A 24049-nucleotide genomic window follows, 5' to 3' on the forward strand; every position below is an offset into this window, starting at 1 on the left:
AGGCACAGAGAATCTAAAAGAGGGATGAAATCAGAAGCCAAGGAAAAGCCGGGAAGGTGCCAAAATAAAAAACGGAGAGACAGAGAGAGGGAAAGCGATGTAATGATTTCTCTTAATGACCCGCCTTCAGACCAGAGAGGCGAGTTTCTAAGCCATGTTTGAGCCTCATAAAAGCCATGTGCCTGCGTATCGGGAAATATCCTTTAAGTGGCAAGATCAAGCCCCCATTTTTCATCCTTTCTGAGTGGAGCTCTCCATTGATTATGTTAAGTGCTCACCACCGGTAAGAAACACAAAAAGCTTATTGTCTTTGACTGTGGCAAAGGCCAGTTACACACTTGTTAATTTCCTGATTTATGACACTGAGGAGATGAACTGAGGGCAAAGCTTCCTTCTGTCTTCCCCTCTCCCTGTCTCTGGCTCTCTCCACCTTTGTTTCTGTCTCTCTCTTGCTGTCTCTCTTTTGGTGGTGGTGGTGGAAACTATTAAAACAGAGGCAGATCAGGAAGTTTGTGATAAAGAGAAGCCAGGCTCTCGTCTGACATACAATCTCTCTTGGCTTAACTAAACTTGCTCCTTCAAGGCCTGCCATCAACAGAGTTGGGCTCACGTTTCACCACTAAATCTGAGTCAACAATCTCTAATCTGGACACTGGGTTCGGAATCCAGGCTCAGGTTGCACTTGGAAGCTGACAGCCGGGACAGAGCAGAGAAAAATACGGCCTTTGTTTCGGGTTTGCTCGTCCCCGCTGAGCTGAGCTGAGGTCATGTGTCGTTTTCTGTCATCAACAAGATAAAAGTTTGCACCTCTCTGGCCCCGAAATGACTCTCCTGCCATTTATATTAAGGCCAAGAAGCTCTCTGCCCTGGGATCGGAGGGCCAAGTGTGTGGAGAGCTGGGGTTTGGAGTCCTTTTCATCTTTCTGACACATGATACCGTGACATAGGCAGCCCTTGCTGGGTTGCTATGCAGATATACAATTTCTGAAAAGTTACACCCGGAAAATGAAAACCCTGGGCTGGATTAGCATTTCACAAAGAACAGGGATAAAATGTGTAGCAGTTAGGCTAAAAAGCTAAAAAAAAAAAGTGAATTAAAGTTTCATGAAAACAAACTCTTTTTTTAAAGGATCAATAAGTAGAAAAGTATCTTATTGCATTCCTGGCCTCTGGTCCTGAGCCCTAATCCAGCTACCGAACGTGAAGGGGATACTGTGAGGCGCACGGCCGAGCCTGGGAAGGGAGGTCTTGGTGTGGGCTGGGGGCTCCGGTGCTGGGAGGACGTGATCCAGAGGAGCCCCCCTGGGTGCTGTTGTTTTATGAAACTCTGCTTTCCCTGCCTATAATTGTTTTCATTTTTCTATGTTGTGATCATCTTTCCCTTTTGTTTAAATAAACCTAGAAAGGTGCTCGCTTCGGCAGCACATATACTAAAAAAAAAAAAAAAAAAATTGGAACGATACAGAGAAGATTAGCATGGCCCCTGTGCAAGGATGACACGCAAATTCGTGAAGCGTTCCATATTTAAATAAACCTAGAAAGAAAGGGCAAAGAATACCCCATGGTCCAAAGCTTGTGGCTAAATATGCTTCTGCACTGACCTTCCCTTCCTTGGTCAAGGTCAAAAGGCACGCCTTCCAGAGCTCATTCACTCCAACACCAGCCTTTCCTAAACAAAAAAATTTTTTTCAACTACTTCCAATACCAGAAATTATCTTACATGGGACATTTAAATGAAACATGAGTGAAGTGTTGGCAGGAGAAGTGGGAGAGGAGAAATGAGGAGCAGTTTTCCCTTTTTCTCCCCGAACAGCTGAGGCTCCCTGAGCAGCCTTGTCCCTGCCACTGGGCAGGTAGTGGCCCCTCACTGCTGCTCAGATGTCCTGGAGGGGAGCAGGAAATGGGGTGGGGGGTTCACAGACATAGAGGGTGTGGAGGAGATTTGAGGGACTCAGGGTCCCATAGTGAGGGAGTTGCAGCAGCCACGATCTACACATCCGACTCAGCCCTTTGACAATGAGTGTGCCCTGCGTGGCAGATGTGTGAAGGGAATGCAAAGATGAATTAGCCCTGGTCCTTGCTCCCAGGCTGTTAAAAGGAAGCACACGAGTGGAAATAAGCACGGCAAAGAGCTTTGGAGTGAATCCCCTTGAGCATTCCTATTTGTTGGATTGCGAGGCCAGCAGGGTTTGCAGAGAACAGTTCTCATTCAGGACAGGAATTGATGGGAGGTTAGGTGGAGAAGAAATGGGCAATTAACTTTTTCTATAACTCAGGGAGATGGGAACCACTTCTGTGCTCATCCACATGACTTCCAGGATTGATGCTCCAGCCACCCTCAAAGATGATGACATACGTGAGAGTGTAAGATTTGGCCTCAAAATACTCGATTAAATGCTCTTGCGCTCACAAGATGCTTTCAGGCATCCATCCATCCATCCACAAGAGGGAAGCTGAAACGTGAGTGTGCTGGTGAGGCGAAGGCCAGATATCTGACCGCCCAGATGCAGCGGCAGGCTCTGCCCTTACTTAGCCTTTGTGTGTTCAGCTTCCTCATCTGTAAAATGGGAATAATCATAGTAATCACCTCCTAAGGGTTGTTATGAGGCATAAATAAAATAATGCAACCAAAGTGGCATTTAGAACACGTTTGATAAATGCCCATTAAGATTAATGGTGGGGTTCGGTCCAGTGGGGTTCATTCCCTCTTGGAGGGGGTCACATCTGCTGGTTTGGCCCAACCCTGCAGGTGAGGAATGGGTGAGGAAAGAGAGGGTGATCTCTTCCCAGAGGTCTAGAAGCAGACTGGAATGATGTCATCAGGCACGTGCCTGGTTGGCTGATTCAAATTCATACTGAGTTGTGACCTGAGTTGACACTGGTATTTCTGCAGCTGTGTTGCCATCAAAGAGCCCTGCACATGGGGGCTGAGGGCCCGAATCATGAGTTTCTTCCTTATCAGCTGAGTGACCTGAGCAGACCACTTTATCTTACTGGACTGTAACTTTCTCATCCAGAAATGAGGATCACACTGACTGTATAGCAGGCGGTTTATTAAAAATGGTCTGAGCCCATCTGAGTGACTGCCCTGTGTGGAGTCTGGCACTCGGGGACTTTCAACATTTTTGTCCATTTGTGTAGTCAGCTAGCTGACCCCGGATCCAGTGGTCCAGCCTCGAAGTGACGGTGAAGACTGGCTTTAGCCCCCTGCCCACTGGGCAGAGGGACACAGTCCTGTGTGGCCCCGGCAGTCCCATCCTGCTCTCACTTGACACCCCTTCCACCCACCAAACAAGAGCTGCAGGAGAAAACCCTGCTTACAGCTCCCTAAATCAGAATAAGGGAAATGGAAACCAGCCCCTGGTCCACATGCCCCCTTTCTTCCTGCCACAGGAAACCCGACACGAGACCAGGGTGCCTTTCTCCTCTCTTCTCTGAGCTGCTGGCCCAGGCCCCTTCCCATCTCCCTCAAACTGTCCCTATGGAAACAGTGACAGTTGTGTTTTTAGTGATGTTCAAAACCAGGCATCAAGAGAAGTAGATTGTTTTTTCCTCTCTGAACACAATGTAGAGGTCAAAGGTGTCTCAATTGCAGGGTTTGGGTGCCAAGGCAGGGGCTCCCCAGGTGGCACAGTGATAAAGCATCTGCCTGCCAATGCAGGAGACGCAGGTTTGATCCCTAGGTCAGGAAGATCGCCTGCAGTAGGATATGGCAGCCTGCTCCAGCATTCTTGCCTGGAGAATCCCGTGGACAGGGAGCCTGGTGGGTTACCGTCCATGGGGTCACAAACAGTCAACTCAGTCACAACATGACTGAGCAACTGAGCACCCTCCCCTCACCACACACACACACACAAACACACACACACACACACACACACACACACACACACACATACACACTTGACCTGAACTCTGCCTGAACCGCCAGGCATCCTGAGCCCTGGTAAGGTTATTAAGCACTGCACAGAGAGCGTGGCCACTGGAGCCCACTGCTGGATTCTGCCTCCATTTATGGACAGAAACCTCCTTCACTGTCATGCCTCAGGTTTTTCTGACGGTGAAATGGGGATGATGGTCATGCGACTGCCTCCCTCACAGGGTTGTCATGAGAATTTAATAGCGAATGTATGCAAAACTGGGGCCGCGCACAAAGGAAGCATCTGAAGGTGGGAACCAGCCGAGGCTCCTCCTTTCACGGGAAGAACTCCACACACATGGCAACGGCTCATTCCATCCACCAAGGCGAAGACAGAGAACAAGAGGCCGTTTCTGGGTGACGAAGACTAACTTTCCATCTATATATGTACCCGAGGGTCAAGGAATGATCTCTAAGGCTTTGGGGAGAAAAGTGTGTAACCGGCCCATTGCCTGGAGTCAGCGCAGAGCACAGAAGCCCGGGGCAGCCCTGAGTCTTCTCGCTTGTGTATTGCGTCTTGCTTTTAAAAGCCGCCTGAAGATGCACTGGACTGGGGGTGCCACAGCTCCTCCTCCTTTGATCCCCAGAAACAAAATGAAACTCCGAATGCAGCCTTCCCCTGTCTGTCTCACGGCGGCTCTGGTTTCTGGGGTTTCCCGTCCTCTTCTCCCATTAGGCTGGTAGGAGAAAAGGGCCTCAACTCAGCCAGAGTTTTCTGTTGCAAGGATGGAGAATAGCTCTTCAAGGATGCCGAGGTAGGAAGGCCAAGGTGCCCTCCCTTGAGGAGCCTGGATGATGTGGGAAGAACAGGTGAGAAGAGGCTTCGGTGCGTTTAAACAAGAGCCGTGGGAGCTAGAGGGAGAAACAACCAGCTGCCCCTCAGAGAAGCAGACCTTCCATGCAGAGGTGGCACATCGGCTGAGCTTTGAAGTGGTTGCCTTGCTCATTGTGGTTACACATGATGGTAAGAAGGAGGGCTTTCCACATGCGGGGCCTAGGAGGTACGAGGCAGCTAAGCCGGGATCCACTTCCTCAAGGACTTCACAGACTCGTAAAGGCATGGCCAGGTGAGGGACTGGACAAGCTGGGTGTGCTATGCACTGGACGGAGGTGGGCTTGGAGGGGGTCCCAGCCCAGCGGGGAGGTGAGGAAGTGGGCCCTGCAGACTCCCCAGGAAAGCGTCCCCAGGGTAGTTGTCAAGTGTTGAAGGGCTACAGATACTGCCCAGGGAAGCCAGGGACAGACATTCAAGGCCAAGGCAGCTCCTTGTGCAAAGACACAGGAGTGGGAGAGAGAGCAGGGGGGTCAGGAAACAGTTCCTAATTCCGCAGATGGCGTGCAGGTGAGGCTGAGGGCAGGGAGCCGGTGGGGCTGGAAAGGCCGGCAGGGGACAAAGCAGGGAGGGTTTTGGATGACACCCCATAGGCCACAGGGAACTGCTGAAGAGCTGTAAGCAGAGTGGACACATCCCCGGGAAGGACCCTGTGGACGTTTGTCAAGGAAGCTGAGGCTAAGCTCAGGAGTAGAGGAGGAGCCGGAGAGGGCAGGGAGCAGGTGCGGATCTTGAGTGCCTTTGCCCCTGGGCCCCAGCCCTGGTCTTTGGCATCTACAGGTCTGCTCGCAGCTTCCAGTGTCAAGGGAGCGTCTGCAACACGAGGTGGCTTTGGACAGCTGTGAATCCAGGCTCCAAGTGTACATTCACATAAACCCTGGGAACTTACAGAGAGGTCCTGCTGAGACCAAGAAGTGGTCCATCTTTTCCACAACCCCCTCTTCCCACCACGTGTAAGCCACCCTGCGCAGGGGCGGTGAGCTCTGGTCTCTCCTGGGCCACCCTCGGCATCACATATGGGCATGTTCAGTGGGCCTTTGCTAACCAACAGGGAATTCACTGCCTAATTACTCTGAAAGAGTGGCCTCAGCACATCCACACACCCAACAAGCTGTGGAGTGGGGTAACCATGAACACTCAACTCTCTGGCTTAGTTTTAAATAAGGGCCACTTTAGAACGACAAACTGAATCACTGCTAGGAACTTACAAAACTGCATTACTGCACCACAAAATGACAATCCATGAAGATGTCAACAGTTTTCTGCAGATTGGATGTGCAACCTGGGTTCTGGGGGCCAAACCCCTGGGTTTGAATCCCGTTCTGTCACTCACTGGCCACATGATCTGGGGCGACTACTAAATGCACTGAGCTTTTAGATCCTCACATGCAATTAAAAAAAGGGGAGAAATACTAGGACCTTCTGTGAGTCAATGAGGCTAATAATGTACTCAACACGTGTTCATAAATGTTGGCATAATTATTTCTATTTCTGTGTATATACTTTTGATAGCCCAAGAGGTTTCTGTATTTCAGGGAACACTGAGATTAAGAGAAGGAAGAGAAAGAGGAAAAGGTGTGCTGTCTGATGAGACACCACAGAATCTTTTCTTGTTGAAACAAAGGGAGCTTTTGTTTCCTGAAGGGTCAACATGTTTGCTGGACAATCTTGGACTACAGACAAAAGCAGAATCAGTATCCTGGGTGATGGTGTCTACAGCCAAGTGCAGATAAATAATGCTATCAGAGACTGCACCAGACCGCCCCAGCCGGGTGCCCGCCCCTGTATGAACTCGGCTGGGGCTGAGGGGTTCCCATGGAGCCAGAACCATATCCTCACACTTGGAGCCTCCAAGATCCCTCAGGCTCCACGAGAGAGAGAAACTAGGTTGTCAGAATCCACCCCAAGGATGGTTATTTAGAGAAGACTGCTGATGGTGCCTAAGTTTTTTCAATGAACATTTGTTTTTTGACAAGTGAAACCAACTCAGTGTGGAGCCTGGGCAGGTCAATTCACTTTTCTAGGCTTCAGTTTGTTTATTTTTATACATGTAAAACAAGAGGATTGGGGTAGACCTACACTGACTAGAACTAGGTATTCATGTACTTTCCATCTTAGAAACTTTCTGATGTTTAATTCAGGTACCAAAGCAAACCAGGTTGACTCTTCCTGTTCACGAAGCACTCCTGACCTACAGGTGAACTGATGTATTGATGGGAGCGGAGTCCACTGGGGAGTTTTGCTTCTAGCGCATGGCGCTTCCTGAGCCTTAGAACCAAACCCTTGGAGCCAAAAAAATCAGGACTTGGAGAGCCTTTGGGAAGGGACACCCCAGTCTACAGGCCCAAGAGCTCACTCCTCATGTGCTGTGTGTTGTCAGTGATGGACACGATGGGAAATCAGACCCTCAAACAGACCAGGTGGGCTCTTGTTTGCAGAGATGCAGGTTGGGAAGGGCCAGCTTCACTCCTTCTATTTTGACATCTTTTAAAACTGACTTTATGTAAAAAAAAAAAAAACTTTCCCTGGGGGAAAGACATGAACACCTTCTGTAACAAGGAAAATAACAACAATAGTCATAATAATGAGAAAAGCAAAATAAGCACATGTAAGTGCATTTTTCTTTCTTAGAGGTTTATTTTTGTTTGATGAATTGGACACTGGGTCAGGGAGCGAGGAGAACGTTGGGGGCCCCCCGCAGGGAAAGGGGTGCCCAGAGGTGGGGCTGCTGCGTCCTGCGTGGGCGGGTCAGTTGGTTGGTTTAATCGGTGGCTGGAAGTTTTCCTTTTGTTCACTTTTATAAATCTCTCCCTGGGCTTGCGAGCTTCCCCTCCCCCCCGCCCCTTCCCCTGCCCCCTCCCCCCAATTTCATTTTTAAAAAGCGAGCTCGCTCGTCAGGTGTGTCCCCCCAAGCTCTCACAGCTCTAATAAATAAGGAGCACCTGTAAGACAGTAGCTTGACTTGTTAAGTGACTCTGTACAAAGGAGGATATAGAAATACAGTATGTACACCGCATCCACGGCCCCGTGGTGCTTCAGGGCCAGCGTGACACCATCCTGGCCTCGCCCGCCCGCCCCCTCCTGCTGCCAGCTCAGCGGCCTGTGGGCGGGGGCACCTGGACCCCTCCAGAGGGAACAATTGCTTTATTGGAGTTAGTAAACAGATACACTGAATCACAAGGTGATTTGATTTTTTTTTTCTTTTTTCTTTAGTTTTCTTCTTTTTTTGGATTTTTTTTCTTATTTTTTCTTTTTTTTTTTTTTTCTGTACTCATCAGAATGGGATACTCCACAACTGTCTCACCAACTCAGTGCCAGTACACATGCTCTAGAGGACTTCTGGACTCCCAGCTAACAACTGTACAAGTGCACACAAGAAAATCTACCCTGTTATCCTCCACCCACTGATTGAGGATCGAATTGCACATTTCTCTTAACCATGACAGGAGAAAGCAAACAGTGAAACAGAATCATGGGTGAGCTTTCTCACTTTCCCTCCTGTTTTCATTGGTTTGTCCATACCATTCTAATTATCATGAAAGGGCTCTGCGTATAGAGAGATTGCTTCACTGACTTCCTGGATCACCGAAAACCATCAGGGTTGAAATTTCATCCAAGTCTTTCGTGACGCCCAGCAAATATTCCCCCTCGGATTATTTTACACCTTCAGGGCATTTTGGTCTTCAGTTCAACACTCTTGCTCTGTTCCCAAATGGGGCGCTATTTAGGGGAATTTAAAGAGAAAGCTGAGAAGAATAAACATTTACCGAGTTCTCTTGGCATTCAGTCTCTGAAAAACCACAGTATAAACTATTCATGCTGCTTCTTACATCTGTCAAATCGAAAATTAAAAGCCATAAAAGTGTAACACTGAAAATATGGCATTAAAAAGGATAAAGGTGGCCTTTGTAAAAATAACAAGAAAAGTATATTAGCCAATAAAATATTCTAACTCTTCATTTAAAAGTGCATCCTGGGCAGGACAGAGATGAATCTGGAAGCGCTGGGACTCCAGTACGATCCCTCTCCGCCGTCAAAACGTGAACAGTATAGGTCCAAAACCGTACAATGCAAATCACAACTCTTCGTGTAGCAGCAAAACCACAGCAGTTTTTAAAAAGATTAAAAAAAGATTTTTGTTTTCAAATCCGGATCATCTTCCAGCCTCACCCTCTGAGCCTTGGAAGATGGGGCAGGGAGAATACCTACATTGGTCCTTGTGGCTTGTTGGTGTTTTGTTGGTTTTTTTTTTTTTTTTTTTTAAACCAGGGGCAAAATCCCTAAGTTCCTCTGGGGAGAAGCAGAGATGGTGGCGGCAGGAAGGCTGGGCCCGCTTGGTGGGTCCAAGATGTGCTGGCTTCTCTGGGCTAGAGGCCACTGAGGGAGAGCTGCTTCCTCTGAGATGCTTAATGACAGGAAGCGGCTTTATTTGCTTGAGTTTTAGCCAGAGGGGGTGGTGAGCGGACCAGCTGGTGTCATTGGATGGCGAGATATGGTTTGCTCTGCGCCCTCTCTCCACGCAAGGTACCCTGTGAGTGCGCGTTCCTAGAAATAGAGGAGAAGGGGTTTGTTAGAATCCACTGGACCAAACCGCCCCCCACCCCCAGGCTGGGGAGAACCCCGGCATTAGTCAGGGCAGCGCGCTCCCCAGCCGGCAGGTCAGCCTGGAGAGGAGGCCCCACAACGGGGCGGCACGGCCTGGTTTCCACACGACTTTCATTCACGGTTCTGCGCAGGGTCAGGCCTGCCAGCTTTGTGTGAGGAAATGAAACTCGAGTCGCTTTTTGGAATACCATAATGAGCATGGCGCACCACGCCCTCGCCCAAAGACCACAGCAGCATCCTTTGCGACCGGCAGCTTTCGCTCCCCACGTTAGTGCACCCCTAACTGGCAGGAGGTCTTTGGAGCTGCTCAAGGGCACCCCCAAAGACAGGCAGGGTCGTTAGGGGACCAGGGGCTGCAGACCTCACCCCCGTACCTCATGTAACAGCCCCGAGGTTTGCTGCAAAGGAGGAAGGCCATGAGATGAATGTTTTAGCATGTGAAAAATTCCTGAGACAACCAGACCTCTCTTTAGGGGTTTCCTCCAGGGACCACTGAGCTGGAAAAAGTATCTCTCTCTGTGGGTCAGGCCTGAAAGGTGAGCCACTCACATCCCCTCATATCCAAACCAAGCACGGGGCTGGTCCCAGTGCAGCAGGTATGAACGGGACGGTCACCAGAAAAGTGGGGAACGCCCATCCCAACTTCCACCACAGATGTCGGGCTCTGCCTCTCTATCCTTACTGGCTTATTTCATCTGCTACCAGTTTCTTGGCTTGAAATTCAACCTCCTGAAGCTACTCTGCCGCCACCCCTAGGAAGCAGCCATTTAGAAGATGGCCAACCAAACTGTGAAGTCCCTGAGGTGTGGGGTGGTGTCTGTTTAACTCACGTCCCTACACCCAGGGACAAATGTGTTCAGCTCAACACACATTTGTCAAATGAATGGAAGTCAAACAACTCTTGTCCCCCGTGTCCCCAAATAGTACTTTCTTCCCCTCTGCCCGTAAATGGGGATGTCAGAAATGTGAACGGGTAGAATTTGGCTAACATGACGTGGTAGCAGAGGGCTCATAAACATCTTTACAAGTGTTGAGATTATTCCTAGAACAATGAACAAATAATTTCAGGTGATAGAATGGAGAACTTGAAGGGACCCCAGAGATAATATACACAATTTCCTCATTTTATAGACGAAGAAATGGAGGCCACAAAGAGACCTGGAAACGTGCTCAGAGTGTCTGCAGCATGAATTTAGCACAAGTGTGAAGAGGTCAAAATGCCCGCTGGGAGGACTACATCCAAGCTCGTGCTTTGAACCCTGCTATCCAAATCCTGGTGTTAATGGTAACCATAATAATGATCAGCCAAAAAACAAGACTTGAAAATCTGAATGTGCATGACAGGAAATGCCTGAGTTCCCCAAATCACATTAAATCACCAGATCCGTGTGCATTTAATATGTATATTAAATAACCAAAGTGAAAATGCAAAACACCACAAATATGCAATGGGAGTGGAATTACAAGGCCATGGAAACCTTTTCATTTGGCATGGTCAGATTTGGAAATGTGAATATTTATCTCAGAATAAAGAGCTCACTTTAATTTCTTTTCCTCTTCTTCTTTCTCTTTCATTCCTTCCTTTCTCTTTCTTTCTTGCTTTCTTTAAGACAGTGGTGAAAAGAGGTACCAAAACAAAAACACTAAGAGCCACCATTACATGAGAGATCACACAGGACTGAGAAGAGAACTTGGAAACTGATCCAAATGGACAGAGCACAGCTTTTTCTGGGGAGGATTTATTTTTGTGTAAGAAGCACAGCAAGAAACTTGCTGTGAAGGGAGGAAAGCCATCCCTACCTCTGGGCTTGGGACCAAGAGTGACCAAATCTCACAGTCAGAGGGGACCTCTGAATCCTTTCTTTAAAAAGGAAAAAAAAAAAAAAAAAGGTCTTTAATGCTTTCTTCCAGTGACTGGGAAACACCACCATTTTGAATTACTCACTCAAGAATGCTACAACTGCTTTTTCAAGGATATAGCTTTTTTCTTTAATGTGAGCGTGACCGCCTCCAAAGGGGAATATGTCTCAAATAAGTCTCCTTATATTGAAATCGCCTTTGGACAAAGGCCAAACACGGACAGCAACAGCCTACTTGGAGAAAATCTCCAGGCTTTCATAAGGGACCAGGAAAACGGGATTATAATGAGAGCCATTCTGGAACCTTAACTATAGCGTTTGCCATCCCAAACACTATAATAATCATTATTATTCTCTGGTATCTATTATTGTCTGGTAAATAATATGTGTTTTCCCCCAAAGTTCTAAAGGGTGCAGCTGCACCGCACTCTATTTTTTGCAGCCCCACTCCTGCTGCTCGGAAAGCCTCCTCACACCAAGCTTATTTTAATGGCTAAAGGCAAAATCTGTACCATTTCCTTCCCTCTCCCCACACACGTGCCATGTCTAGGACACCCACCCAGGCAGGATGGTGGTGTTGCCGAAGTGTGAGCTGCTCTCGGCAGATGATATTTGAGGAGGGGGTGAACTGAAGACCTCCTCCTCTGTCCTCCTGGCTCTGGGCAGCCCCTCTGTTGGTGACAGGAATCAGTGAAAATGAAGAACCAAGCTTGGGAGTCACCTTCCTGAGAGCTATTGGCCGGCAAGGTGCGAAACTCAAGAGTGGGGAGGGAGTGAGCTTGGGGTTTTAGAAAGTGCTCGTGGCAGGAAGTTCCAGGGCCCGAGCCGACCCTTGCCCAGCAGAGACATCGCATGGGACAATCTGTCCTCTCTGTCTAAATTTCCTGATCTAAGGGGAAAGTTCTACAATAAGTGAGACAGGGAAGTAGACTATAGTCCAGCACAAACCCTCTGCAGCCATGTGACCTTGATTCCTTAACCCCCTGGGCCTGGATTCTTCCTCTGTGAAATGCAGGCCTGGGTGAGATTTTCTATTACATCTTCCAACTCTCATATTCTGTGATTATATTTATAGGATCTTTGGACCGAAGCCATCATCAAGTATGGAAGTACACACTGTAGAAGAAAGACTATTAACGTCTCTACCCTGAAGTCCTAAGGTTCAGAAAAAGTCTCCTATCTCACACACACACACACACACTCCTCTCTTAAGGGAAGTGTCTCTTAATGCAAGCAGTTCTGTTTGTGCCTCACGTTTGGGTTTTCCTCTGAACTCGGGGTTTGCTGAAGGCAGGACAGCCCAGGGCCCTGCCACATGGAATGTCTCACACACACACGCGCGCAGCCCATCCCATGGACCATGCAGGCACCGTGTATGAAAACCGCTCCACAGTGCACGATCTCCGGCAGGCACACACAGCCGGTGCCCTCAGGACTCCAGGCCCAGCTGCCCCTTTGGCCAGAGAAATGCAGTGTCTCCTTCGTGGAGTCACAACTGTACACCAAGTGCACGGAGCCAGCCTCTGTCCACCAACACTTTCCCTCTTCACGAGGACAGCACTGCAAAGACCGAGTTACTTTTCCTTTATCACACAAGCACTTTCAGAGCACAATAGAAAACAAAAATAGGCCTGAGTGTTAATAACTTATCTTAATGTTGATGTTGTCAGCATACATCACTCTCACCTTTTCTTCTTTGGCCTTTACAGCCTAACTATCGGCTCAGTGATAATAAATTCGTCTGCCAACCCAGGAGACTTGGGTTCAATTCCTGTGTTGGGAAGATCCCCTGGAGAAGGAAACGGCCACCCACTCCAGTATTCTTGCCTGGAGAATCCCCATAGACAGAGGAGCCTGGTGGGCTACAGTCCATGGGGTAGCAAAGAGTCCGACACAGCGTAGCGACAAAACAAGATAGATGCAGGTTGCATCTAAAAGGAAATTTTCTAATTTACACATTCCCAAATGTAAATGTGTAGCCACAGAAAATGTTTGTATTCCAATGAAAAATGTCTTACTCTGTATTTTCAAGATCCAAGATTCCACCTCTGTGAGGAAGCCTGCCTCCATTAATCTAGTCCATTTTCCAAACTTTTATTCTTCTTTGATTCCTTAAATACCTTTGTCATTAGCATAATCAAAATCCCGGAGGTTTGTCCTGTCTTCTAGAATGCAAGCTCTCCAGGTCTGTCATATATATTCCCCAGAAACCAAAATCCTGTGGCATCAACCCTATGATGTGCAAGAGATGCCCACTGCCAGGCTGGCTTGTCTTTGTCCAGTTATCCCGGCCCTGCCATGATGCCACTCACTCGGGCATGTCGGCCCATCACTTATCACAGTTAAATACAGCTATTACGTGCTGGCTTCAGCCATGCTGTTTATCTGGGACAATAATGAGTCCCCAAGGACTGGACTGCTCTCAGGTAGCTGCAGCTATTCTGGGAGGCTCACAAGGGGAGAGCCCCGTGGTCAATGAACAGAGCCGCCTGCACTGGCTGATAAGCCCGGGTGTGACGCCAGATCGTGGTCTCTGCACCAAGCCCATTCCGGACAGGGCTACAGCTTGGGAAGGTTTTGCCAAAAAATGGTTCCCTTTCTCCTCCATCCACCATGGCTTTGTGAAGAGTTCTGAAATGGCTTTTACAAACTGGAAACTATTTTAATTTACAAAGTAGATGACATCTCTTTTCTTAGAGCTTGCTTGCTAATTGATGAAAGTAATTTAAAAACATCGCTTCTTGTTTCTAGCACGATTGCTTTGGGAAATAACCCATGATGAGAAGGCTGTGGGACAAACGGTAAGTTCCATCACTACTGAGATGCCTAGCCCACAGCTCTGATAAACTAAGGCTCATATTATCTAAAAGAAAAAAAAATTAAACCAAACATAAGGCCTTGATTTTCTTTTTTAATAATTTTCCTCGTTTAGCAATATCTCTTATTTTACTCTTTAATCAACAAAAATTCCAACCATATAAGACCCTCAACTGGGAAAACTCCATCTTTAATTCTTTGTTTTACAAATTTAAGTTTTGCTTTTCTTTGTTTAGCTGGTTCCATGAGTCAAATGGGCAGAGAGACTTGTTTATTCACACAAGTGGCCACGGCTATCTCTTGCTGACCTCTAAAAGATCCTGGGGGACAAAGAACCCTGACCTGCAGAACCCCTCCTGTGTTCTGCAAAAGCCTATATCTTCTCCCTGGACAATGGATCTTCTTCAGCCACCTCAAGTCCTTTCTAAAACCTGAGAGTTTAAGCAAAACAAATTACCCTGTCTCTGGTCCTTTTCTAAAAATAGGCAGGGATTCATGACTAACTGCACACATTTTTACAAATGTGCTGGAGCAAGTGGCTACATCCATTTGTGACAGAGAAAAATAAACAAAAAATTACATGATATAGCTAATGTTTTGCAAGAAATTTTGGAAGAAGAGCCTCGATCCCTATGCCCCTTGACTTTCAGGACCAAGCTCTTCCTGTTCAGTATGGGAAAGTTGCAGTGTTTTCAAAGAAAAGAGTCAAATTTTAAGAAGCACTTACTTTATGTCAAGTATCGCACCAGGCACTTTTATATATTTATTTCACTTGAAAACAAGTGTATTTTATATACTGATTTATTGAAACAATAATGCTAATGAAGTATTTATCACTGTCCCCATTTTACAGATGAGGAAACTTTGCCAAGAACTTACTTGCTCAAGGTCACCAGCTCGAAAGGGGCAAATCTGAAGTCCAGCTCCTACAACCCCAAAGTCCACGCTCCCCTCGGAGTACTGCCCCCGAGTCCAGGTTTCATCTCTCCCCTTCCTCCCCCTGAGAGGCAGATGTCAAAGCTTGCAGGGGCCTTAGAGACAAGAACTCCAAGAAATTATTTGACAAGAAATAATAATTGCATTTTCATTCAAGTCCTATCCAATACACAAACTAGCTGATGTTGGCTCACGCGCCTTCCAAAAAATCTGCCTTGGACACAAAAGTAGATGTTTATTGTACTAAGATTGAGTTTGTTATTTATTTATATAATCTGAACGTAGGCAGTCTAAGTTAGAAAAAAAAAAGGAAAGAAAGAAAAGAAAAAAAAAACTGAGAGAAAAAGGCAGCTTTATGTGGCAAGTAGCTATTGTCTATGGATCAACAGACTTTAAGATTTTTAGGCTAGGTCTGGGAAAGAGGTCTGACACTTCATTTATTCTTCACAACCAGCCCTTTAGCAGAAAGACAGAAGGAGAAAGAGAGAGAGAAGGGCTTCATAGTTAAGGAAACTTCAAGTGAAAAACAAGAGCAAGCATACTGATTCCCGGCCGCCCCCTCCCCAACAGACAATGAGATGGAGTGTGTGGCTAATAATTGCTTTTCTGTGGCCTTTCCAACCAGATACTCAGGTACAACCTATTTCCTCTCTGAAATCAGCTGCCCGGTGTGAGGAAGCAATGCTGTAGGTGGCAAAAATATGATTCTGGTGCTTGGCACCGGCTGTGTAACTCTAGCAGCCCAGGTCGTATCCCGTGTCCCACCGAGGGGAAAGGCAGAGGGGGACTCAGGTTCTAACCCTGGCTGCACCACTCTGTGACCGTGAGCTTGTGCTCTGTGCGTCCCAGGCTCTGCTTATAAAAGTGGAACCAGACATCTTAGGAGGATTTCTGGAGTAGTTTCCCTAACTTCCAAGGTTGGTAGCATGGAAGTGTTTCATGACCTCCCATGACACGTTGAGGGAAGAAGTTCTGGGCTGCAGGAATTACCCCAACAATTCTTACATAATGAGCACCTATAAGCCAGGAACCTCCTGGGCATTGTACTTCTGTTGTTTACACTGGAGCCCGATAACTCTATGAAGTGGGGCTTATTACCTTCATTTTTTTTTTTTTTTTGTATATAAGACACGCTCAGTGGTTTTGCAGGGACAGCAAAGGGCAGCTAGGCTGCCAGTCAGACCCCAGGACTGCCATTTACTGGCTAGTGACTCTGGGTAGGATATTTAAGGTCTCTGTGCCTCAGTTTCTTCATCTATAAAATGCGTTTAATAACGAAACCCCAGAGGGTTGTTGTGGGCATATAACATCTGGAACACTGCTTACATCTAAAAAGGCCGCAGGAAATATTAGTTATTACAACTGTTTAATGAGAAAGACGTAGGCACAACACAGTTATAAAACTTGTCCAAACTCACAGCTGGTAATAAGCAACACAGTCAGTTTCAGAGCCAAGCAGACCTCACTCCAGCCCCGGGCTCCTCTCCCAGGCATTGTAGCTTTTCTAGTAAGACAGGAACTCCCTTTCCTGGGTACCGCACACGCACCACACTCTACCTAGGTTTCCTCATCTGTTCTTCCCAGCAATGTGACGAGCTAGGGACTTAGGCTCCAGGAGAGAAAACACTTCCTCAATCATCCGCTCTGCTGGGATCTGAACACAGGCCGGCCCAACCTCAAGGCATAGGTGTGTACCCCTAAACCAGACACTACCTCCCTTCTCTACCGAGAGTCCTCTTCACCACAAGGGAAAGTTTCGGAAGGCTTATGGCCTGGGAAGTTAAAAAGATAAAAGGACATCTCCCACAGTCACCAAACTCTTTTAGAAGTACCTGCTGGCCCTGGGGGGATCTGACTCAGCTTCTGTGAAGATCTCTCCCGGTGTCCAACCTTGAGCAAGCCACCCGAGCCTGTGGCTGCTCTGCAGTCCAAAGACAAGAGCTTTGGGCATCATTACGGCCACTGTCCAGGCTCGGCGTCCAACCGGGGACGTCCCCTGTTGGTGAGCCTCTGCCTTCCTTGAGCACCCAAGAGGTGACTGACAGCCTGCACCAGGCCCTGCCCCAGCCGTGGGCGGGGGTGGGGGTGGTCAGAAGGGTGGAGCCCTATTTCCATGACAATCTGGGGCCCTGGCCAGTATCCCCCTTGCCTGAACTTCGGGAAGTTCTGTCATCTTGAGGTCTCCTTCCGCTGTGTGCCATGAAGCCTTTTAGGCCTACTCTGAGCTCAAAGTAAGGAGTCCATCCTCCCTGCGCATTGCCACGAAGGCTCTTAACGCTTAAAACGTGGATGTGGCAGTGCTCACCCCCCAATGCTGCAGCAAGAACGTCCCGCCATGTTCAGAATCCACTGCTGATAATCAGCCTGTCATCAGAATGCAGGGATCGGCTTCAGCGATGCCAGTCTCTCTTGCTTCCTTTCAGTCTGTGAACAGCTGCTAAGGGAATTTCCCTCAAGCACAGACCTCCAGCCATTCCTGACGTGGCCTGATTCAGAGTACAAGCTCCACGACCCCCTGCTCCACCACCCACCTGCCCTCCTCCGGCCTCCCCCCTCGCCCTCTCTGCAGCCAAGCCCTCTGCTCCAGCCGGGTGAGGGGACAGCCCTCCCTCAGGTGGCTTCTCTTCTCTTCACCTGCGGCTTTTGACAGCCTACTGCCTCCCCTGTTCCCCCATTCCCGACTGCCAGTTCACGGCCCTTCTGGGTTTTAGAACCTAACCCCAAATTCACCTGCTGTATGGAGCCCTACTGTGGTAACTCCATTAACTACGCCTTTCCTGACCCTCCCCTCTCATTCCCGTGCCCATCCTGCCAGCCCCGAGCTGGGTACTAGTTATGACAAAGTGTGAACTGCCCGGGTCCCTGCTCTTGTCAGAGCCCGCTGTCTCCAGTATCACACCCATTTGCAGGGTCTGCATGAGGCTTGTAACAGTGACCTTGATTATTTCTTGTCTCTGTCAGATCACTGGCTCCTCTAAACAAGTCAGACTCCTGACACTCCCTCTCCCACTTTTTGGCTTTTCTCCTTCTCCCCTCCCTGCCTTCCTACCTCCCTCCCTCCATCCTTCTTTCCTTCCTTCCTTCTAACTCTTTTTTTTTTCTTCCTTCTAACTCTTAATAACAGCGTCTCCTGCATGGAGTCAGTATTCAAGACAGTTGGTTGAAAATGGATAAGTTTTACCCTCTAGGGAAATAAATGAAGACTAACTTTGAACCATAATGAGTAAAAGGGGACTGCCTCCCTTTGTTCGGATATGATTGAGTTTATTAACTTTTGTGGATTGTGGTATATTAATTAAGTAAAAATTAAGCATTCCAAATATAGGATCTTTAAAAAGTTATTATTCTGTGCATCACACACACACACACACACACACACACACACACAGCTGAGACAGAAAACAAGTTGATCAGAGGATCAGACAGTGAGAAGCGCGGTCAAAATCAGAACCCTGAACCAGTGACTGCTCATCTTCCTTTTCAAGGTCATAAGGTTTTTCCACAAAAAATTTTTCATAGTTTTTCAGTTAGTATTTGGGACTCACATTGCTCAAACCCTGGTGGATATGAAAATAGACATTCAGTCCCATGCTTATGATGCCATTGTATTAAATGAGAGGAATGGAGGGACCTGGATATATTTTTGGTTTGGCAAATTGTAGAACTATTTTTTTCAAACATTTGGGGTTTGGCTAAAACCAAAACTTATTTTGCCAAGCACTTTGGCCTTAATTTTTAAACCCATGTGTATTTTAAAAGAAATTCAATCTATATGTTTCTGACTCATTTACACTTAACTCATGAAAATGCTGTTTGGTAAGAGCTAGTAGATGTCCAAGCTAGTTTATGAGCCCTTTTAAAGCCTTCTTTTCCCCATTCTTACCAGAAAGTTGTATTTTGCCAGCCATAAAGAGTGTGAGCCCCAGAGGCCTGTGGTCAGTTTGAAATTTATAACCTCTGAAGGTTAAATGGATTTTAAGTTTGGAAAAAGGTTTCTCCCCCCACCTCCTCTTTTTCATATTAAGTACTCAAACAGGCTACTTATGATAAAGATGGGATCTTATGTCTCAGTTTCTGAAGGCTGAGGGTGAATAGTAAAGAATTTAATCTAACCACCAATAAACTGTCTCTAAGACATGTCAGAGGAACAATATGACACTTTTAAGTTCCTATGGGCACAGATTCCAATCCAACATTCTAATGGAAAGTTTTATTAATTACTCTCAGGATAAAAAAAAAAGAGGTAGGAATCAACATAATTCAAGTTGAACATTTTACCTTTGGGAGATTTGGTCATTAAAAAAAAAAAAATCAGAGACAACCAATCCAGTTCATGACTTTTTATACAGTTAAAAAATAAGCTGAATCTACTAAAAACAACATTTGAATCAAAACCAGAAAAGCAAGAAGAACGTGCATGCATGTTGCAGTGACTTCACCCTCTGTCTACTATACGCTCAGTTGATGCTCAGATACCACTCAATTATAGTATTGTAGCAGGAGAAATCTTTTGGATAAAGTACTTAAAAATGGCTTATAAATATTTAAAATAAAAGCATCTAACAAATCATAATGACAAAGTTTCACATTTAACCACATGTGCTCCAAATATCTTGAAATGACTCTAAATATGGGTTTAAAATATCAAAAGGGCTTGTTGATGGGATGCAGAACTTTGCAGAGAAACCTAAACCAGGTCATTCTTGCTCCCACAACACCCAATATGCACAATTTTTAAAGTGTGCGTGTGTAGATTTCCTTAGAAAAAGATCATGTTACAGTTCTGAATTTCCAAAACAAGAGTTGAAGGATGAAATATAGGGTTTCCCCTTCTCTCACCAAATGCAACTCAGCCACGTTGCTTCCAGATAATTTGTTATTGTAGGTTGGCTCAAATTTAAGACAGTAACATTTTAGAAACAGTTGGAGAACTAAGCCAGCTGCAAGGAGGATATCATTACAAATTGAGACACATGTTGTATGGGAATACCATTCATTTTCAATACCAAAAACACGTCTGGGGAAATAAGCCATGCAAATGAGGGAGAGATATACTCTTTAATTGCATCTTTTGGACATGAGGTCAATGTTTCATATCAAACGAGTCCATAAAGTGTGTTTCTCCCTTCTGTTCTTCTGTCACATTCTTACTTCCCTTTTTACCCAAAACAAAACACAGCTTGCTATCACAGAAAGACAACAAACCAGAGGTTCAAAGAGGGGAAATGATGAGACAACCATCGCAGCCAAGTCTCTGGATGGAATGAGGCCGGGCAGCGTGAGGCAGCTTTGATTGTCCTGACCCCACACCCACGTTCCCATCTCTCTATTCAGACTTGTGCGTTGGGTAAAATCGCACAGGCACATTCTTGCTTATGGCCACAGCTCGGTCCTAGGAGCTCAGAGATAAGGGATCTCAGGGGCAACTTGCCGAGTGTCCAAATTAAGAACGTTTAGCACATGCAGGATCTTTCCAAAGCACAGGAGATTTATTCCAACGTTTGTTGTTTTCGTCCTTTGCTTCTGCTCTAGTCATTTTCACTAGAATCTTTTAAATGACTCTTGAAATAATTTGTGTGTGTGTGTTTCCCCTCCTTGCTGATGGGTTCATGTTCCCCATCCCGACCCCACCCTGTTTTTCCCTCAAGCAGAGTGCTGTGGAAATCCACAGATCTGGAGAAGAGCTCTCTGGAGTTAGTATTTAGAGCTGGCATCTGAGATGGCATTTACTCCTTTTTCTTGAGACTAAGACCATGTTAAATGATGCCAGGGCTAAATTGTTTTTCTTTTAAAGCTAATTTATTTGTTTCTCTTAAATGGATTCCTTTTATGTTTGTGAGGCATTTCAAAAAAAAAAAAAAAGTTTACACATGCAGAATGCATTGCCTTAACATGCATCCACGTATATTTATTTAAACCAGCAACAAAAGAATACAAAATAACTCTGTATGGGACAGGGTGGAGGAAGACAACGGCGGCCACCCTCAGCCGCTGACACAATCTCTTTGACAAGAGAGACTGGAAAAGGCGGTGTATTGGTGGTGGGGGTGTTCCACAACATGAGCTAAGTGTTTCATGCTGCAGTGTATTTTGGTCCTCAAACACCTCTGCCCCCCACGATGCTTGTCTGCATGGAGGTAGGTGTAAGTGATTGAACCAGGATGCCCAGGCAGTCACTCGAGCCGGCAAGGGAGCGATTCACTGGAAACTAGACGGGGAGCTTATTTCCAGTGCCCTTCTGGGCCATGGCTTGTTAATAGCTAGTCGAATGCCTTCACCTTCCCAAGCACACTCTCTCCAGGTGAAGAAGCATGTGCTAAGGAGCTATGGGGATTGGTGGCGCTCCCAGATATGGCCACACCAGTGCTCTGGTGTTTACTGATCTACCCAATTCTCCAACTCGAGCCATTCCCCTCCCTTGGCCTTAATAGCAGGGTTGATGGTTTTCCAGTGCAGGGCAGCCGCTGCCTACACAGCATAAACTCTGAAAGGCCAAGTGGCGAAGAAGCATTGAGCTTGTTCCTTTCCTCGCTTCCCTTTTCTGCTTTCCCCACAGATACTCACAGGTTATAGTAACTTGAAGAAAGGTCTGTGACCTTTTGCATTTTGTCACTAAGGCAATCTTACTGAGACAAGGGCTACATTATATGGCTGTAACAGTGATTTTGCAATATTAGGTCTACAGCAAAAATTGCTAAAAATAAATTCCAAGTTTTAAGGGAAATTTACAATTAATTCAGCTTCCTCAGAGTAACAAGAAAAATTTCTGCTCAGATACTGCTTGGTGATCATATAAAATAACCCTTCAGATATGTTAGATATGTAAGACACTTTTTTCTGAAGTCAAAATCTATGAACTGCTCCTCCCAAGAAAATGCCTCCACTCACAGGCACATAAAGCTTTCCACAAAATTCCAGGGGGGCTGCGGCTGAAGGCTATGCATGGAGACCAGCTTCGGTTGGGGAGCCGCCACACAGATCAGGAGGTTGGCAGATCAGGGCCAGGACTCATGCCACACTGCCTGACCTTGGAGTCCTCGCTAAAACTCGAGCACTAAGCGTTTCTCTGGCCTCACGCTAGTCACAGCCCTGTGAAGAAGGGGGGCTGTGATATATCTAAAGGAAATAAATACCTGATCACAAATGTCATTTCCTATTCCATCATAATTTGATTAAAATAATATCTAAAGTCAGATGCCTACACATTAAAACCTTCTTTCAATCTCCTTGTCCTAAAAGTTAAAAGAGACCCAGCAACACTAAGCGAGATGTGTCTAGGAGCAGCCTTGACACTGTTCATCCATAAGACTCTCCCTGATGAGTCTGCAATGATTGCAGCAAGCGCTCTCTCCGGTTCTCACCCCTCACCTGTGTGCATGACACACACCTGGCCGTTCCTCACCGCTAGCTCTTTGAACCACCTGGACCTAGAGCTGGGCAGCCATCTGCATCCCAACAAACAGGCAGAGCTGCACCACCAGGGGTGATGTCGCCAATGAATGTTTCCAGTAACTAAGTACTGCTGCTGCTGCTAAGTCGCTACAGTCGTGTCCGACTCTGTGCGACCCCATAGACGGCAGCCCACCAGGCTCCCCATCCCTGGGATTCTCCAGGCAAGAACACTGGAGTGGTTGCCATTTCCTTCTCCAATGCATGAAAGTGAAAAGCGAAACTGAAGTCGCTCAGTCGTGTCCGACTCTTAGCGATCCCATGATCTGCAGCCCACCAGGCTCCTCCGTCCATGGGATTTTCCAGGCAAGAGGACTGGAGTGGGTGCCACTGCCTTCTCCAACTAAGTATTAGCACATTAAAAATCTCAAGTCTGGCAGAGGATCTGAGCACATCCTATTTGTACTGATTTTCTCTTCTCAGTTGAAGGGTTTCCTCTTTTCCTCGCTTTTATGGTCGGCATCCATAGTTATATTTCAACTGTACGGACTTGACTTTGCAGACAGCCGACTCTCTCAAACTTAGCTGGAGAAACTGAACTGGCAAAAAGCTCCTTGTCACCTCCATCCTTTGGGCTTCCCTAATGAGGAGAGTCCCCTGCCCTTTTCTTGAAATAGTCCTTTCTGGGATTGTAGCTCCGTGGTCAGGCTAATAATTAAACTCTAAACTCCAAAAAGTGAAAACTACAGCTCCCATCCCTTCTTCAGCCCTCTCAGAGCAAATAAAAAGTGGAAGGAACTCTAGCTGCTGGAGTTAGGGGAGTATCTTGGAGTGGGCGCCAGGGACAAGATTCTCAGATTTTCTTTCTGGTCTTAGAAACACATAAAAAATTTGGGAGCCACAAAGGTGGGGAGTTCTTGGTCTTGCCACTCCTTGGGAATGGAAAAAGTGAGGGTGAAAGGGTTACTCATGGTACACATTTTTTCCATTGATTATTTTACTTAAAGAGAAGATGTCATTTCCCTGGAAAATCAAGGAGGGGGGATATTTTCTTTTGAATAACTTCAAACATTTGCAAATGGTTACTGTGAACTCCCCAATGTACCATAAACAAGTGTAAACTGCTGAAATTCAGAAAATGTACAAATACAAACAGCTATCCCCCAAACTCCAAGGCAAAGGCAAAGAAAGGAGTATTCCATTTATAAGTGGAATTCTTTGTGGAGAGAAGAGTTTGGGAAATGTTTATACATTGTTTTCCTTATTATTTGGGGGGATTTTATTTTCAGCTTACAGAAGCTGCAGAACTGGTATTTGGCATCTTAAAAGTTGAAGATTAAAGGAAGTTTCCAACCTTTTAAAATCCTTCAACTAAACTTAATTAGTTCTGCATCTAGGAAAATATCTGCCTATTTAAATCACTTGTAATCATATCAACGAACAAGAATGCATAAAGTCAGGTAACCAGGAACAGAAACAGTCAAAAGGAAAAAACAAAACCCTGTGATTGCCGAGAACTAGCAAAAATGATGACTTCTTTGAAGGTAACAGCAGCTGCCTGGACTACTGATTTCAAGTTACAGTCTGCTTTGAATCTATTTTAAATTATTTTTAAAAATAGTAATACTGTATGAAAATGGTGGGCATAGCAAAAAGAATGAAAAACCTGGACGGCAGTCACTGACAGACTCG

The 24049-nt window shown here is 46.4% G+C and overlaps 1 protein-coding gene and 1 non-coding gene across 3 annotated transcripts in view; one reads left to right on the forward strand and one right to left on the reverse strand.

Moving 5' to 3' along the window:
* Positions 1 to 1425: 1425 nt before the first annotated feature.
* LOC133048354 (U6 spliceosomal RNA) lies at positions 1426 to 1528 on the forward strand. The gene has a single exon (XR_009691016.1). It is a non-coding gene; the product is annotated as a U6 spliceosomal RNA (small nuclear RNA).
* Positions 1529 to 7618: 6090 nt separating this feature from the next.
* SOBP (sine oculis binding protein homolog) overlaps positions 7619 to 24049 on the reverse strand; it is a 165513-nt gene continuing 149082 nt past the window's right edge. For both annotated transcript variants that reach the window (XM_061131748.1, XM_061131747.1), the window contains one exon: positions 7619 to 9296. The gene's annotated coding sequence lies outside the window, so the exon portion shown is untranslated. The remainder of the gene's footprint in view (positions 9297 to 24049) is intronic.

This window comes from Dama dama, chromosome 28 (assembly GCF_033118175.1).
Source record: "Dama dama isolate Ldn47 chromosome 28, ASM3311817v1, whole genome shotgun sequence".
NCBI classification, from domain to species: Eukaryota; Metazoa; Chordata; class Mammalia; order Artiodactyla; family Cervidae; genus Dama; species Dama dama.